Here is a 19,182-nt window from a genome sequence, read left to right as displayed (position 1 = left end):
ATGCACATATTCTGACTGTACAAAATGACTTCTGTGTATGTTGTCAGCTGGTATGCAGTTCGATTCATTTGGCTTTATGACTCTTCAGTTTTAAAGATTTCCTCCCCATTTTTGTTGATTTTATTTTATTTTTTAATATATAAAACTTTGGTATTGTTAAAAAAATCACAATGTAATGAGATAAAAGCTCAAAGCTGTCTCAACTCTCTTTCCAGTCTTTTCCATCTCATTCTCACAAACTTCCTACAAGGAACCAATTACACTAGTTTCTGGCTTATCCTTCCTGCATTGCTTCTTGAAACTTAAGCAAATGTTCACATGTGGTCTCATGTCTCCTTCTTTGTCACACAAAAGTGTATTATATAAACTCTTTAGAATTTGGCTTTTTTTTTTTTTAATTTATGGTATGTCCTGGGTATCAGTCTACACCAGTTCATGGAACTCTTCCTCATTCATTTTTCAAATATCTGCGTAGTACCTGGTTGCATGAATGTCACATCACAGTTTATTCCACTAGCTACTTATGTGTGAGCATTGAGATTGTTTCTAATATTTCACTCTTACAAATAATGCCACAGGAAATGCTCTTGTGTCATGGCTTTTTAAAACACAGTTAGATGTTTATGTTCCTTAATAAATGCTCAGGAGTGGGATTGCTGAGTCAAAGGACAGATGCATGTGTAGTTTTGTTAGGTGTTTCCAGAATCTTCTCATTGGTTGTTATGGACTGAAAGTTTTTGTGCTCCCCAACCTCAATTCATACATTGGAGCCCTAAATCTCCAACTTGCTGGCATTTGGAGGTCGGGCCTTGAGGAGATAATTAGGTTTAGATGAGGTCATGACCTTGTAGCTGTCAAGATGAGATTAATGTCTTTACAAGAAAAGGAAGAGACCAGAGCTTGTTTTTTTCTCCTTCATGTGAGGACACAGTGAGAAAGTGGCCATCTCCAAGCTAGGGAGAGGGCTCCCATCAGAACCCTACTCTGCTGGGTTATAATCTCAGACTTCCAGCCTCCAGAACCTTGAGAAAATGAGTTTCTATTGTTTAAGCCACCCAGTTTATGGTATTTCCTTATGGTATTTGGAACAAATTAAAACAGGAACCTTCTGCATTAATTACCAAGCCTCCAAGAATCATGTTGCAAACCTTATATGATTCCCAGTGATAAAGATATGCCTCCTTTCTCCTGTGCTTAATAATGTATGTAAGAAGGGTGTGTCTGAGTACTTGTTTCAAAAAAAATATCTGTGATGGTTATAGAATAAAGTAGCTACAAGCATGTATTGTACAACAAAGGGAACATAGCCAGTATTTTGTAGAAACTATAAATGGAAGGTAAACTTTAGAAATCATGAGTCACATTGTTGTGCACCTGGAACTTATGCAGTATTGTACATCAGCTATACTTCAATTAAAAACTACCTGTAATAGTTTGGATTTTTGTGCAGAAGATATTGACGCCCCTTGGGTGGAATGCACTTCCTGTCTTGCTATATGGTGGATTCGGCCATGTGTTCCTTGGTCTTATGGTGGGCTGAATATGCCCCTTGACTCTGGGTATGGCCACGTGACTTGCTGTGACCAATGGATTATAGCAGTCATAGTGCACGCAAAATCCGGAATTTGCCTGCACGGGGAGGGGTTGCATCTTGTTTTCCCATCATTACCAGGAGAAGAACATCCCCAGGCTAGCTGCCTCTTCATCCCAGACCCCTGAATGAGAACATATTTAGTAGAAGAGTGATGAATCAGCGGTGAGGAATCACAGTTTAAAACAGATCCTCAGACGTACGAGAAATAAATGCTGGCATTTGTAGACCATCGAGATCTCGTGGTTGTGTATATAGCAATAGCTGCCTGGTAACACATCCTTTTAGTCTGAAGCAATTGAAGCCATTTTTAAGTACTGCTGTGGAAAGTTTGATATGATGAAATATGTAATCCATTACTTTTCAAAGATCAACTGATATTCACCTATTATTTCAAGGCTTAAATAATGACATGAAAAATGAATAAACAGAAACGTACATTAGAGTGGGGAGACCAGAAAGGGGGAGCTCTCACACCCATTGATGATAGCCAAGGCCCACAGGAAGGAAAAAGACTCCTCTTCTTTCCCGGCAAGGACTCAGCCAATGAGAAGCCATGGACTCTTTGTTGCTAGAGCCCCCACCCCCACTTCCTCTCCCCTCTATAAAAGGGTTCTCATCTCTATTTTTGCTGGGGACTTGCATGTGGCTCACCACATTATATAGATGCAGAATTGCAATTCTCTGCCGGTCCCACATAAACCCATCTCTGCTGGAGAAATATCTAGCAGTCTGTTTGTCTCAGTTCAATATACTTAACATTCCTTTAAAATTTATTTTATTTCAGTATTAGGAGAAATGCTTAAAAAGCAAATTGTCGTAGAAGAATTGTATATAGTATTATTAATTTCTCATTCATACTAAATGTGTATCTCAGTTAAAAGAAGGAATGAGGGAGGGGAGCCCAGTGGAGGGGGAAAGCATAGGATTTGAGTCACTCAAGAAATAAACAATGTCACTCTAATGGAGAATCAGCTTTCTATAGAATATTGTCACCACAGTACTGGTTGAAATCTGTTTGAATTCATATATAGTTCTTTGCCAAGTGTCTTTATCCTTGTGTTTGCTATAGAATACATCTGCAAAAATCTGAAAATAAACTTACTTTAGAAGGTGAAATTGTTAAAAATAATTCTCTCTCCAACTTGTTTTTCCCTTCACGAATATATTTTCTTGTCAGTTATAATCACTTACTCTTATACTTTCGTAATGTTGCATTCCCAACCTTTATACCTACCCATTCTTTTGAGACAACTGCAGTCACTGTATGCTATAGGCAAATTTGTTTATAGAAAGAAGGATTCTAGAGAGCTTAAAGATCTTGGGGGTTGGGGGTTTAGCTCAGTGGTAGTGTGTTCTTGGCGTGTATGAGGTCCCGGGTTCAATCCCCAATGTCTCCATTAACGGAAAACAAATAAAATTTTTTAAAAAAAGAATTAAGAAAATAATTTATTTTAAAAAAGATCTGTATGTGCAATATCTTAGTGACCAACGTATGGGGAAATATTAAACAATCTTCAAAAGCACCCATTATAAGGGAAAAATTTGACCATTGGGATTATGTGAAAATTGGGGATTTTTGTGAAGTGAAAGAGACCACAGATCATAGAATGGGAGAAGATATTGTCATAACACAACATTAGTGTTATATACAACACGATGTTATGTTGTTTATCTGGAATATACAAGTGATGTCTTTACTAAAATGAGGAAAGCATCCAAAACTGAAAATGAGCAAATGATTTTGTGATGCCAGAAATGTGATCCCTCAATTTCACGAGTATAAGAAGAGATTTTAAAGTTATTGTATTCATATAAATGCAAACTAAAACCACCTTATTTCACTATACCTCTTTCAACCCAACCCAAAGTGCAAAGCATGGGTGGCTGTGTGGGACTTGGGAATACTCTGGTGGGACTGTAGTTTGGTGCAACCATTTTTGAGAAAAGTGTGCTAATGCTGAGTCATCAATCACCTTCCTGAAGATGAACCCTGGAGTCATTTTTACACAGCTCCATAGGGGGTTATGTATGTATATGTTCCCTGCAGTAAGCTATTATAGCAAGTGAGCAGTTGGAAGCACTCTGGGTTTCCATTTCAAGGGATAAGTAAAACATGCTTGATGCATGCATATCATACTGCACTTAGAAGCAGCTTATTAGAAGTCCACTGGATAAACAAAGGCAGATCTTAAAATAACAGTGCTTAGTGAAGAAGCAGAGAAAGAGAATTAGCTGTACAGTGCACAGGCCTTTATGAGAGTTAAAAACACAAGCCCACAAAACAATTATATACACTTTGAAAAACCACATGCAGACATGAAATTTAATGGTGGCCCGTGCAGAGAAGTTGAAGAAGAGTATAGAATAGAAGGAAATCAATAAATAAAATAGGAAAAATTGTAAAATATCAACCCCTGCCCATGCCTACTGTGTGATTTACATTAAACCTTAATGACTGATCCAAAACCACAGAATACGAGACAGCTTCTTTGTTGTTTCAAGAACCAAATGTTAACTAAGCCACAATCTGTCAAAATATTTAAATTCTTTTTTGGGGGGAAGGGAGGAGGTAATTAAGTTTTTATTTATTTATTTTTTAATAGAGATACTGGGAATTGAACCCAGGACCTTATTTATGCATGCTAAGTGCTCACTCTACCATTGAGCTATACCCCTCCCCGCTGGTCAAATATTTATATGTGATCTATGTTTTTGTGTTCTTAAATAACTAAAAATTCCACACTTCTGGAACATAAATCTCCAAAATGTGTATGTTGTAGAATGTACTGCCCAGAAGGCAACTGAGATAAAAAGTTACTGAGTATGAGTTTTGAATTGGTCTCCAGTAGGAAGATAAGGTGTAGGTAGATTTGTTATTGACATGACAGTGTGTTTCCTCCAAAAGAAGTCTGATCAGAGTGGAGCAGTACCTCCATGCTGAGCACCCGGGAGATAAAATAATTTTTATGTACCATTCGAGTGAATGGCATTATTCTTATTTAAGTAAAGGGAGGAATACCTCCATGGGTATACAATATCTGCTACTTTTCCTTTCTTCAGTAGATGAACACTCACTGAAGGAGACTATGATGGGAGGATGCTGTTAATAATTTCTTGGACACAGAGAGCAAGCAACATATCTCTTCTTGTCTTGGCACTCCACCTTGGCTGTATTCATTTAGCTTTTAATTAAGATCAATGAATGCTCTGTTATTTTATACAGGCAACTGAAGGACTTGATTGTCATTACCTCATTTGAAGCTTTTTTTCCTACTGATTTATAGAAATCACGAAAATACATGGTGATAGTCCTTTCAGAAGTGCAGACCAATTAGCAACATCCGTGAGGTATTTTATAGGTTTAAAATGCGTCTTGATGATGGAAGCAGCTACATCATTAAGTAGTAGTTCCAGTATATTGTCCTTGTTGAGAGTCAGTTTGGACTTTGATCAGCAGTGTGATCATAGCGTGTTAGTAAAACAAAACGAATAATTATCCAAGCCTGCGACCGTACGTAGAGAAGAGCCTGTGCTGAAACTAATTGGACAGAGATGAGCATTGTCTGTTTGACCTAATGTGCTATTTTTCTGTCTCGTAGATGGACACGATACTTAAAACAAAATAGGCTGCTCCACTGGTATAAGCCCAGTTCCAGATCGAATTCCTGTGGTTTTGTGCTTGCTGATTTCAAACTAAACCAAAGCACCGGGTTCAGGCTGCATGACTCGTGTAGCCCCTCAGGCTAGGATGAGCATGGGGATCTGGAAGGCTGGTAGCAGAAAAAGAGATTTTAAGATCAGCAGAATACCTTTGTGCTGTCCTGAGGATTTAACAAACTATTGTAACTGTGTTCTGAAATCCTCCCTCTCAAGTTGGATGAGGAGGGTAGAAAAAGGCTACATTCTGAGAGTTAGTTGGAAAAAAAAAAGTTTCCCATTGTAGAACTGTGAGTTTGTTTATTTTGAAGAAATGCTTGATTTAGAAGAGCCAGTTCTTTGAAAATGTAGCCTCAACCTTTAAATATCTTAAAGTCACTGGAGAACAATTATCTTCCACGGAATTAGTCTCTGTTGCAATATTTGGCATTACTCCATTCAGAATCCAGGCAACTAAAGTGTTGTGCAAAATGATTATTTGCACTCATTGAGAGATTCTTTCTTTCTTTCTTTCTTTCTTTCTTTCTTTCTTTCTTTCTTTCTTTCTTTCTTTCTTTCTTTCTTTCTTTCTTTCTTTCTTTCTTTCTTTCTTTCTTTCTTTCTTTCTTTCTTTCTTTCTTTCTTTCTTTCTTTCTTTCTTTCTTTCTTTCTTTCTTTCTTTCTTCCTTCCTTCCTTCCTTCCTTTCTTTCATTCTTTCTTTCTCTTTCTTTCTTTCTTTCTTTCTTTCTTTCTTTCTTTCTTTCTTTCTTTCTTTCTCTCTTTCTCTCTTTCTCTCTTTCTTTCTTTCTTTCTCTCTTTCTTTCTTTCTTTCTCTCTTCCTTCCTTCCTTCCTTTCTTTCTTTCTTTCTAGCTGAATTATATGTTGTACTTCAGTTTGAATCATAACCGTAAAATTTAAGATGTCAGGCACTTAGAATATCTTGGATCATTTGCATTATCACACAGCCACCTACTCCTGGGTCCAATTCAGACAAATAGGGAAACAAAAGGGAAATTATGGATTCTTCAAGTGTCAATTGCTCTGTGTGTGTGTGTGTGTGTGTGTGTGTGTGTGTGTGAGAGAGAGAGAGAGAGAGAGAGAGAGAAATATTTTCTTTTACTACCAACTGTATTATTTTCAGGTATCTGACTGCCTTTGTCACTTTTTTTGTTCCCTGTGCTATAGAGTAGGTCTTTCTTGTGCTTTTGTTAGTTTATTTAAGCCAAAACATATGTTTTACTTTGATAAAATAATTGAGACATGGTTGCTTTAGATTACTTTTTAATAGATAACTGTGTTTGAAATTCAAATAGCTTATGAATGTGACTATTTGTCCAGCATGGGGAATATAGTTAATAATAATGTCATATCTCTGTATGGTGACTGATGGTAACTGGACTTATTATGGTGGTCATTTTGTAACATTTGAAAATATAGAATTGCTATGTTATGAAATAGGAACCCACACAATGTTATAGGTCATTTATACTTAAACAAACAAATGCTTAAGAAAAGAGATCAGATTTGTGGTTCCCAGAGTTGGACAGGAGGGGCAGGGGAGACTGGATGTGGATAGTCAAAAGGTACAATTTTTCAGTTACAAGATTAATCATACTTAATCTTCTGATGGAGCGATTAAACAGGCACTCGTACTGTCTAATCTAGGTTTTGAAATCTGTATGTCCTTGTCAGGAGGGGATTTATACTAGGTGTGCATTGTAATCATGGTAGTTTTATTCATTTTAAAACCTCAGAATTTATTCTCTTCTCTTCGAAGGAAATTCTTCTAGGTATTCGTAATTTATGACCCCAAACTATGACTATGAATTCTATTTGCAGTTTTAATTGCAGTCACAGGAAATCGAAACAGAACATGAAGATTTTCGTCAGAAAAATAGAGTTAAATGGCATCCCCAAGCTATGCTACTTAGGTAGGAAATGGTGCAACCACCCCAAAAGAAGTGAGGACGATTCATCCAGAAATACCCACACAAGCTCTGGGCCCCAGGGGGTGTCTGGCATTAAGATGACACTAAACCCCAGGAGCAAAAAGAATAAAGTTTGCAGTCATTTGGATGGACAGATAGTAAAGCTAGGTCTGGATCATAAACCTAGGTTCTGGAGTCCTATTATTTTGGAATCTTAAAGCCTTCTGAATGATGGAAGCTGTAAAGACTTGGTGTAATGGTCACGTGGAAATGACTTTCCCTGAAAAGAGACCATATGGTCTTTTCCATACGATGCTGATGATAATAAAACACCTTCCAGTATTTGACGGTATTCAAATAGTGTATCTTTTGCAGAGACAGCCCAACCCATCTTGAAGCAAAGGTAATATTTCGACCTGTAATTTTTCAGTGGAAAAAACTAAAGTTCAGCAGGTATGGTCTGTGGTTGTAGAGATAATAAGTGACAAAGATAGATCTTAAATTTTTTGTTTGTTTTTTGTTTTATTTGTTTCAATTTAGAAAAATATACAGACCCCTGTGACTTAGCGTTATTTTCCAGAAGCCTATTTCCTTTGATGCTAGGTGCTTTTCCTCTTCAGTTCACCAGCGTTATTACGAAGTGTTATCTGGAATGATGAACTTTGATCTGTTTAGACAACAGATTTTCTTTTCATTCTTTCTTTTTTTTTCTTTTTTAAACGTAGTTTGGGAAGTTGAAACCTGGTTAGATACAGTGGGTTCGGGTTTTGGAAACACCACTTAAGAGGTGCGTGAACAGCATCAGTGTGAGATTTTTCCGGGTCTTGGTTTGCCTGTTTATAAAAAGATCATTAATCCTTCTCCACTTACTTCTCAGGGTCATTAGAGGATTTATGAATAACATCTGTATTATTACAAGATAGAATATCAGTACCTACTTGCAGATCTGTACTGAGAAATACGCCAATGGATGGGTCTGTAGGCTCGACTCCTCCCCTTTGTTCGGGCCGCTCCGTGCTTACCCAACACTGTTAAGTCATATTATTGAGGAATCAGGGCTCAAACTTCGAAAAATGCCTTCAGGGAGACCAGAATGATGCTACTTCTCTCTCTCCCATGCCTGCCCCCACTTCCCCAGTCACTCAAAACTCATCTCAATGTAACTTCTTAGAGATTTTTGTAAGAATCTTTTTGGATAATTTTTTAGGTGATTTTGATAAGGCGTCTAGCTGACCCTAGAGGTGCCTCCCCCAGATTCTTGGGGAATCCCTTTTCACCACAGCAGCAGGGGTGGCCAAGGACTCAGCTTTCTCCAACCTTCCTGGAGTGCTGATCCTTTGACTTTCGGAGCTGCCTCACTCCCTGGGGGGCCAGAGAAGGCCTGACTATGTTGGACTGCAAGGGCCCTTGCCTCCGGGAGACAGACCGCAGTGAAATGCGTGCTCTAGAGCCTGATGGGACCAGGCTGAGTCACTTCCCCTCAAACCAACCCTTCCCTCACTTCTCCCCTTCCCTGGAGCAGCTCTATTCACAGCCTCAAAGGCTTCTCCTGAGGACATGCCCTTGACAATCTTAGGTCTAAGAATCTCAATCTTAGTCTTTTTTTTTTTTTTCAAATTTAAGCAATTTAATAAATAATGCTACACTGTTGATAAGCTAAATATTATCATAATATGTTGTATAAGTTCAGCATAGGATGATTTTAATGTAGTGAATTACCTGCTCTCACCTGTAATGAATCATCTTGTTTTTAGTGATTTTTTTCTTTTTCTCTGTCTCAATAAATTTTTTTAACTGAAGTATAGTTTACAATGTTGTGTCAGTTTCTGGTGCACAACGTCATGCTTCAGGCACACACACACATATATCCCTTTTCATATTCTTTTTCACTATAGGTTACTACAAGATATTGACTATAGTTCCCTGTGCTCTACATTAGGACCTTGTTGTAGGATTTGTCTGTTTTAGATATAATAGTTCGTATCTGCAAATCCCAAACTCCCAATTTATCCCTTCCCACCCTCTTCCTCCCCTGGTAGCCATAAGTTTGTTTTCAATGCCTGTGAGTCTGTTTCTGTTTTGTAAAGAAGTTCATTTATGTCTTTTTTTTTTAATTCCACATGTAAGTGATATTATGTGATATTTGTCTTTCTCTTTCTGGCTTACTTCACTTAGAATGATGATCTCCAGATCCATCCATGCTGCTGCAAGTGGCACTATTTCATTTTTTTTGGCTGAGTAGTATTCCATTGTATAAATACTACACATTCTTTATCTAGTCATCTGTCCATGAACATTTAGGTTGCTTCCATGTCTTGGCTATTGTAAATAATGCTGTTATGAACATTGGGGTGCATGTATTTTTTTCAAATTAGAGTTCCCTCTAGATATATGCCCAGGCATGGGATTGCTGGATCATATGGTAAGTCTATTTTTAGTTTCTAGGGACTTGACCTCAGACAGACTCTGAGTTCTCTTCCTTAACTCAAATCTGCTTAAGGGGTGACATTTTAGGTGGTTTTCAGGAACTTATTTATTGACCACAAGACCAAACATTGGTAGGAGGTAAAAATGAGAACTGATTACTCAGAAAAAGGTGAAGCATAAAAATCTGAGAGGACACTCTTTTGTCTACTTCACAATTATGCAGAGGCTAAAGCAGCAGAAGGAGTTGCTTGGTTGTGTCACTGAGATAAAAATTAAACTTTATCTTAAATATTATAGAAATACTGGGCCACTCAGCCTCACAAGTGATCACTTGAGTGTTAAAGCTGAATTCTGATGTTTTGACTTGCTTTCCCTTTTAAAATTATCACTTAAAATGCATTCTCTTGTATTCATTTGTCATCTCTGCCCTTTCTTGTTTTTTTTCTTTTATGCCTTGGTGTGTGGTAACACAGCTATGGATGACCTTGTTTATGGAGTAGAAATAGTTCATTCATGCATATGTTTCAGCTTCTGGCCTGGGACCAGTGGTGGAGTTGGTTTACTACCTTGTCCACCACCGTGTTCTTTTCTAATAATCCTCCACAGGAAACAATATCCATTTTTGGAGGGAGTGGTGTTATATATGATTTTGTAATTGCTGTGTTGTTACATGTTTTAACAATGATAATAAAACACTCATTGCCGACTTTGTTTCCAAGATCCCAGACTATTTCTGACCTTCCTCCCCGTTCTGCCTTTACTTCCGCTCCTACGCCTCCACTTTTCACCACGTCATCCACTCAGCAGTGTCTCAAGCCTCTTGCTTGGCATCACTGTCAACACTGCATCTGGTCACCTATTTGTATCATCCTCGCGTATTACACGTAGTCGTGTTAGGAGATCTCCCTGGATTCCTAACAGCTACAGATGACTCCAGTGCATCAGCTAGACTTGAGACAGACGGGGACCTAGAACCTGGGACCCCGGGCTGCAATGCCTGCACTGGGATCCGAACAACAAAATACAGGGAAACTATAAAGGACTGAAAATAACTGCATGCATGTACAGTTAGGGTGAATTATGAGCAATAAGATACAAAAAGACCAAAAACCCAACAGCCACTTCTTTTTTTTTTTCATTTCATGGCATTTTATTTTTTTATTGAAGTATAGTCAGTTTACAATGTTGTGTCAGTTTCTTGCTTACAGCATAATGCTTCAGTCATACATATATATACATAGATTCATTTTTATATTATTTTTCATTATAGGTTACTCCAACTGCCACTTCTGAGGCGTTAGGAACAAAAGCAGGGTCCCTGGGTCAGAAGCCAGATGCTGCGCGGGATCCCTACACACAGCACCGCCAAGGAGGTGGGCAGCCCACCCAAGCCAGCCGTCCAGCCCAACTCCTGGACCCGCCCTCACCCCAATTAAGGGGCCAGCTCCCCCACTGCACAGGGAGCCAGCAAGGGAATCTGCTACTTGTATTTGCTCCCTCGTGCTGTAGCATGAGTCCCAGTAGAGTCTTCACTGAATTTCTCATCTGGCCTCTTATCAATTTCTGTTGGTTAAGGAGACTGAGAACCTGGCCAGTGACAGACTTACTCTAGGTTCTCTACTCCATACTTTTGTGTATTCTGTGCAGGTGACTGCATAGTGGCTGAAGTCGCATGAGAGGGCAGAGTGAATGTGAGCTGATGTCTTATCACAGGATATGCTAACAAGGAAGGTAAGCACTGAGCAAAGGATGGGTTTGCTGTGTCACGGAGAGCAAGACAGTGAGGGAGGTTAGCTGCGCTTTTTTACTCCTCTGTGCTATAATTTGCCTGGCATTTTCTATGTATTCAATCTGCAACATCATTAACAAGGTAAGTATTATCGTCTCCATTTTAAGTAAGAAAACTACATTCAGGAGACTTAAGTAATTTAAGAGATAGTGTTGCCAATATTTCAAACCCATATCTGTCTCCCTCAAAAACATGCCCTTTTAACCATTATGCGTAGTAACACTTGTTATTACATAATTGACTTTCCACCTATTTCTGCTCCAAATATCTGAGTTGTGTATTCTCTTGACGTAGCAAGAATTAACAGCTGAAAACCATAGGTTTCATGTAAAGCTCTTCCATCACCCCCAAAACCTCTCATGAACTTTTTCCTTTTTTCTCCACTTTTTTTTTTTTTGGATTCTGATGTGGGATCAGGAAAGTCATATGAATGCTCCTGCTAATAGTTTATACTTTCCAGAGTCTTTATCTTTTTTTAATTGAAGCATAGTTGATTTACAATATCAGGTTCTAAGTGTAGAGCAAAGTGATTCAGTTATATATTTATATATATACATATATTATTTTATAAATATGTATATATTCTTTTGTATATATTTTTTCATTATAGGTTATTACAAACTATTGAACGTAGTTTCCTATGCTGTACAGTAGGACCTTGTTGTCTACCTGTTTTATATATGGTAGTTTATAGCTGCTAATCTCAAACTCCTAATTTATCCCCCCACCTTCATCACCATAAGTTAGTTTTCTATGTGAGTCTCTTCCTGTTTTGAAATTAGTTCATTTGTATCTTTTTTTCTGGATTCCACATACAAGTTATATTATATGGTATTTGTCTTCTCTGCCTGATTTACTTCACTTAGTATGATAATCTCTAGGCCCATCCATGTTGCTGCCAATGGCATTATTTCATTCTTTAGAGTCTTTTTTTCTTTCACCCATTATTCTGTAGACTTATTCACTCCTCCCTCTCTTCCTCTCCCATTTTTAATTCATTCTTTCTTCTTTCTGTGTTTTTTTAAGTCACAGCATAAGATTTTGTTTCACCAAAGGGCTTTTTTTTTTTTTAACCAGTCACCTTTTATTATTATTTATTTCAGGCATTTTTCAATGCCTTTATAGATTTATTTATTTATTTATTTATTTATTCATTTATTTATTTATTTATTTTTATTGGAGTATAGAATTTACAATGCTGTGTTAGTTTCCAGCGTATACCATACTGATTCAGTCATATATATTCAGTCATATTCTTTTTCATTATAGGTTATTACAAGTTATTGAATATAGTTCCCTGTGCTATACAGTAGGTCCTTGTTGTTTATCTTCTTTATAGGCACTAGTGTGTATCTGCTAATCCCAAACTCCTAATTTATCCGTCTTCCCCCTTTCCTCGCTGGTAACTCTCAGTTTGTTTCCTACATCTGTGAGTAGTGTTACGAGGGTAAGTGAGAGTGGCTCTGTGAAAGCAGAGATGTACTGTAACATCCCTGCTCACTTGGAATCATTTTGGCTCATAAAGAAATACTATTTGTTGTGTTCTTCTGCTAGTCTGCACTTTTTTGATAGATGCCACATATTCCCTCAATATACCTCATGAGAGAGTGAAATCGCAGTTTGATCACAGATGTTATAACTCCCTGCATAACCCTTAGCGAACAAATAATTAAAAACAAAATGTAACTTTTTGAAAACAAGAAGAAATATAGCAGTTATTGGATACAGTAATTTGAGAATAAAGCATTAAATTACCATTGCTAGGGTGAGAGAGAAATCAGCTTTTCTCTGGATATGCAGAAAACAAGACACTGTGGAGTTTGCCATATAAATTCTCTTCAGCTAACCTCTCATAAAGGAAAGATGATTCAACACTCATAAACTGAAGAATTTTGTAATTAAAAAAACGGCAATTTATTATTCCATAAGGAATCAGTCCATTCTAGTGACTGGATTTCCTTCAAGTAAAATAAAACTACAATGAAGGCAAAGAAATGTGATACAAAGTCATTATGAAATTCAAAAGAAGATTTCATCAAGATGGAACACACACTCTGACTCTACCTGGAGTGAGATACTCCAGCTTCCTAATTTCATACAGTAACTAAAATAGAGATACAATAAAGACACCAACCTTGCTGGCGTATTTGGGATGGCGCGGTGCAGCTCATTTACTCACTGAAATGTGAGTAAAATACATTACATGATGCTTAGTGAAATTTGTGTGTGTGTATGTGTCTGTATGTGTATGTTAGGTAAACTGTTGCTATTATAAACAATATCTGGATATTTTATGATTGGGATAAAAACTCTAATTTATTTATTATCACCTAATAGTTAGATTTGAATAGTTTTGCATAGAAAATATTTATTTGGCTGAAAAGGCTTTTTAAAATATGAAATTCAAAATATGTATCTTCTTTTGAGTGAAAACTAAGGAATATTCTTTGAGGGGCTGTTTCACCCTCTAATAGAAAAAGTATATGATTTGCAACCATCAAGAGGTCGGGGCTGAAATGGGATCTCTATTTTTCTAGCCCGTTTTGGAGCAGTTTCACACCATTACCTTCAAGGGTTATGAGTCTATCAGAAGTCCATTAGCGCACTTAGCAAAGACAAAACAAGGAATTATTTCCACACTCCATTCAGATGATGGATGAAAACTCACAGGAATTTCCAAATGGAATCTCAAGACTCTGCTAGGGAAAGAAAAAAAGTTTTGGTTTTGAGCATTTGGAAACCTAAAGGAGGGGGAAAGTATGGGGTAACTTATGATACTGTTAGGGTCTCATTCTAGAAAACGTGGATAAACTACCTGAGTATGGTCTGTTGAGATGGAGATGGTGACTAAAAGCTTTAAGAATCTTATACACTCGAAGATCTGTTACAAGTCTCACTTCACTTTTTGATATTGTTTTATTGGCCTCTACAATTGTTACAGATCTATAAAGCCTAATCTCCAATTTGAAATAACAGCAGATCTTTACACGTATCAGACAGCAAATACCTGTCCACAAAACACCCCATTACGTAGCTGATCTACCCAAAGCATAGCTTACAGATGATGTAAATTCTGTAATTGAATCCACTAATTTCTGTTTGACCAGATTCAAATGACACTTCCACACTTTCCACATACTTCAAATGCCAGTTGTCCACTTAGTTGATTATTCCTTTTATGAGTAAGCATAGTGACACTGATACACTGTCTCTTTTCTTTACTGGAGTTAGGTGATCAAGGTGTCTCTTTTTTACATAACTCTTCAATATCGTGTTCCTTTTCTCCTTGCATCTTTATGTATGTTTTCCTTGTTTTAAAGGAAGCTGCAGAACATGCACGTTGTAATGTAGCAGGGACTGCGTTGTGCAATATTGTAACAGGCTCAAATGGCCATGGGAATGGTGGGAAGGGTTCTGAGCCAAGACAGAAGGCTCTGACAAACAGGAAATCTAGAGATCTCAGCTCGTGGGATTTTGGTCACTGTGAGTTCTCATTGCTTCCTGAACCATCTTTTGTGGACTTTCTGATCCTACCCTGTGAGGAAAGGCATCTGAAGTCTGGAATGACCATGATAGGAGTCAGGAAGTAATACCGAGCAAGAGATTATCCTATCATTAGTTTCCGCTCCCAGAGAGACAAGAGGTACAGGAGTGAGTCCCGAAGTGTTGGCAGTGGTTGTGTGAGAGCATCAATCAAAGCCTAGTAAGTGATCGGGGTGGAACTGGTCTTATCTGTGGAGCCTTCCTCTAACAGGTGTGGGTGGAGCGGAATGATTAGAGACGGAACACAATTAAGTAGAAATGACAATCAGGTGAGAAAGAGGACAATTTTTCTTTTGGGTGTAGGTGAAGATCAATGTTCTCTATTTCTTCATCTTTTATTTTCTCTTCTCTCTTTAAGAATCCCAACTCATAATCATCTACCCCAACCTGCTGCAGACTACCTGTACCATTTCTTTTCCCTTTTTCTCAATCAAATCTCCATCTTCTTATTCCTAGGATCTTTACATTCTTGGCAGAGCTCTAAAATCTTATAATTGGGATTATGTTTTTGGAAAGTGAGTATCTGTTTGCAAGTCTTGTCACACAGTTGCCTTGTAGAGCTTACTTATGGTGACAGATTGTCAGCTCCTAATGGGCTTAGAGCTACTTTAAGGTTTAAGTTTTGAACAGTTCTCAGCATAATGTCTTGTGTTCAGTGCATCAGCTGGCTGGTGATATGTAGTTGCATGCATTAATTGATATTTTTCTTTCCTTTTTCCAAGAATTGTGTAGATCTCACCCAGAAAAGAAAACTTTATAGCTAATATGAAAATCCTCATTCTTACAGTTTGACTAGCTTTTATTTTTGACAAAGTAAAAACATTGACTTTAAAATAAGGCAAAAATCAAAGTATTTATTTTCATATCTATTAAAGGCTATGAAATAGATTCAGCTCTCTATTATCTGAAAGATACAAGTATAAAGTATACTTTTAGAGTATAAATTATTGTGTTCAAGCTGAGTTAACTAAATAAAGATTTTTCTTTACAATTTTTAAAAATAATTTCACTGTGAAAAGAAAACAATAATGGAACAAATCATGAAAAGACAAATACTTCTTTTATAATTGCTACAGAATATCAATGCCTCCGCTTCTTATAGTAAATGACTGCAGTATGTATAAAAATGTTTCTTAATCCAAAGTGCTATCTTTTTATTACATAAGGGCAAGAAGGGTCAAGCAAACACAAATGAATAGAGAAAGTTGCTCGTGAGTGAACAAAGGCTTGTGCTTCCTCTGACTCCTTAGACAGCTGGACAAAATACGTATTAAAAAGGTATCTTTTCCTTCCAGGTCAACACAACCCCATGACTTTAAGAACAGATTGGAGGCAGACTTCGTCTCAGTCACCTGCTCAGACTGGTCCTTGTGCAGGACCCTAGTGCACCTGTGGAAGTCATCCCTGATGGTATTTGTACATTACCTATGTATGCATGTCTTAGACATTAAAGAATATCAGAAGTATTCCTCCTCTACTAAATTATTTTTAAAAAATATTTTTCTAAATTATTTTCTTTTGTGGCTAGGTAGTCCTAGTGTTTTTTTTAAACAAATTTAATATTTTTCCTGAATGAATTGTGATGCCCTTTAGTTCTTCAAAATTTAACTTCACTTGGAGGTTCAGTGAAGTGATAATAAGATACTCTCAGAACGGGAACCAAACATTAGGACTTAGCTCTTTAGAAAGTCACACAAATTCTCATTGGCTTTGATTTTACTCCTTTGTTGTATCCTGGTCTCCTCGTCTGATTTTGATTGTTGCATATTTATTCATCTCTCCCAATTTCTTAGTTTGGTGTTTGCTACAACTTATGATTGCAACAAAATAGATTCCTGATACTTTGTCACTTATCAAGTTCAGATTCAACAAATGATCCCAACAGCACTACTTTTCTGTCCTCCTTGGGCTAACATGTTAATTAACATTTATTCCTGACACTACCCATTTTCAAGTCAGAGCAGACAGTTCAGAGTAAACCAGATTTTCCATTTTTTTGCTGGTACTGGTGACTAGGCAGAGTCAACATATTACATCTCCTGATTCTCCTAAGTTAGGAAGCCTGTCTTCCATCGTAAAACAGAATTTGATCAATTTAAAAAATATTGTTATGCAGAAGTTCTGTTCTATTCTTCCTGCTTTGCAAAGTTTTACAAGCTAACTTTACTTGACATGTTCTTACATTTTTCAACCAAAAACTCATGACAGATGTGTAAATTGGTATCTTTCATCTTGTTAAAAAGCACAAAGATCAGCGTAAGAGCTGTGTCATGTACTTGTGTATTCACCATGGCAAAGTTCAAGCTATAGAGTAAGTGCTTAATACATTTCTGTTGAATTGAGTTTCTTTTCCATGTTCTAGTTTACAGTTTCATATCAGTTTCCTGGGTCTAAAAGATGATAGCTAGCAATTTTGTTGAAATCCTAAAAAGAGGCACGTATATATAATATACACTGAGGAACATAAAACAGGAATCCTGCCTTTATTAAAATACCTAAAAGTTCCCCCAGAGAACTCTTAGATCTTAAATTCTGAATAGGTTATACCTTTGCATTCAGTTAAGGATAATTTGCCTAAACTCGAAGCTGTGTGAGAATGGTGTGTGCATGTGGAGGTGTGCAATATTTTGAGATTATATATTATATTTTGATATATGGTTTGGAAATGTACCAAAAAAAAAAAAAAAAAAAACGAAGAGGCTCTCTGCAGTCTTGCTTATGCATGTGTAGTGTGTGGTAACGATGAAAAGAATATACAAAAGCATTATTTAGATACACAGCTTAGACTTTAATTAGGAAACAGTGCCCAACCTAGAAGACTGGGTCTAGGAATATTTTATATTGCCTTGTGATGGAAAGAACAGAAATGAAACCTGACTTGGGTGGTGGGCTACAGGGATCCCGGGGACAGGACGGGCACGCGGTGCAGCCGGTGGGAAGAGTGTCCACTCACTTTGGGAGGCAGCCTCCTGCCTAATTATTGCAGACAGGAAAATCTTAATGCCCAGGCCTTTTTTTTTTCCTTTTTTGAAAACCATAGAAACAAAAACACTTGCTTTCATTTTAAAGATCACTTTAATTTTAGCCATTGTGAGTTTCAAACGTTCAGTTTCCCAGAATCGGTTTTACTGACATTGTACTTCGCTGCCTCATACAGTTCGGGAGGTGAGAGGATACTAAGTTCGGCTATCAACAGCCATCCAGGATTTGGAAGGCGACAGGAAGCCAAGAAAAGCTCAGCAAGTTACATTTAAACTTAGTAAAGTCTGCAGTATGGGTCACCCTCTTAGGGGCGGCTATGTGTTCACAGGAGCTATAATGACGTGACCTTTTTCTTTTTTTTAACACCAGAATTATGATACTTCAGATTGTTATCCCAACAAGGAATAAACAGTTGCTGAAGGAAGTGGGTGAGCCTGGCTCGCTGGGCCCCAGCGCTGACTCAGTCATGCAGCGCTAATTTCCTGGCGGTCTCTGAATGCGCGTGAAGCTGCTCTGTAGCTGCTGCTGACAATGAACTAGTGACTGGAAAAAGGAATCTTAAACACAGTCACATCTCCTGACTGTTAAAATCCTGTTCACAAGCCACGCTGATCTAATACGCTACACGACAGGAATAACATTGAAAAAAAAAAAAAAAAGAAAGAAAGAAAAGAAAAGAAGAATAAACAGCTACACAGTATACAAAGTTTCTCATCTACTTTTTGGTGTGTTGCCAGGCAACTCCATTATTCTTAACATATATTTCTCAGGGCACCAAAATTCTATTCTGGCTATTTCTTTCCAGTGAATCATTAAATGTTTCAAAGTTTGCTAGATACGTGATTTTATAGTAAATATTTGTCATGACATCTTAAATGAAACAATGGTGTAATTACATTTAGAATGACCGTTTTTTAAAAAGTCCGAAGACAATTTGCATAGAGAGTTTTAGTGGAAGAGTGTTAATATCTGAGACTTACAAGGAAGAGACCACTTTAACTGATTTCTAACCTACTGACAAAGGTTGGCTTGCTAATCAGTGTTTATGGACTAAGATGAATCACGTGGTTGGGTTTGTTTAAAATGCAAGTATTAGAATCAGACAGACTTCTCAGCCTTCACTACTTGTGGTAAAAGGAAAAGAAAAGAAAGCGGAAGGTTGCATCATGCAGTTACCCCACGTGGGTTTTGCAAGGGACGGATTTTCCTGGCAATCCTCCTGGGCGCAAAACAAGACTGTACTGCCCTCTAGTAGTGACGCGTTTGTCAAGTTCATTTGGG

General features: G+C 37.5%; 1 long non-coding RNA gene across 1 annotated transcript in view; it reads left to right on the top strand.

The window, feature by feature from the left end:
* Positions 1–18,886, top strand: part of LOC105085049 (uncharacterized) — a 38,135-nt gene extending 19,249 nt beyond the window's left edge. Inside the window, exons 2-5 of the long non-coding RNA XR_836765.3 lie at positions 10,858–10,960; positions 11,235–11,318; positions 16,215–16,329; positions 18,271–18,886. This is a non-coding gene — a long non-coding RNA (uncharacterized LOC105085049). The remainder of the gene's footprint in view (positions 1–10,857; positions 10,961–11,234; positions 11,319–16,214; positions 16,330–18,270) is intronic.
* The last annotated feature ends 296 nt before the right edge of the window (positions 18,887–19,182 follow it).

The sequence above is a fragment of the Camelus dromedarius genome, chromosome 6 (assembly GCF_036321535.1).
Source record: "Camelus dromedarius isolate mCamDro1 chromosome 6, mCamDro1.pat, whole genome shotgun sequence".
In the NCBI taxonomy this organism is placed as follows: domain Eukaryota; kingdom Metazoa; phylum Chordata; class Mammalia; order Artiodactyla; family Camelidae; genus Camelus; species Camelus dromedarius.
This window is presented reverse-complemented; position numbering and strand designations above follow the sequence as displayed.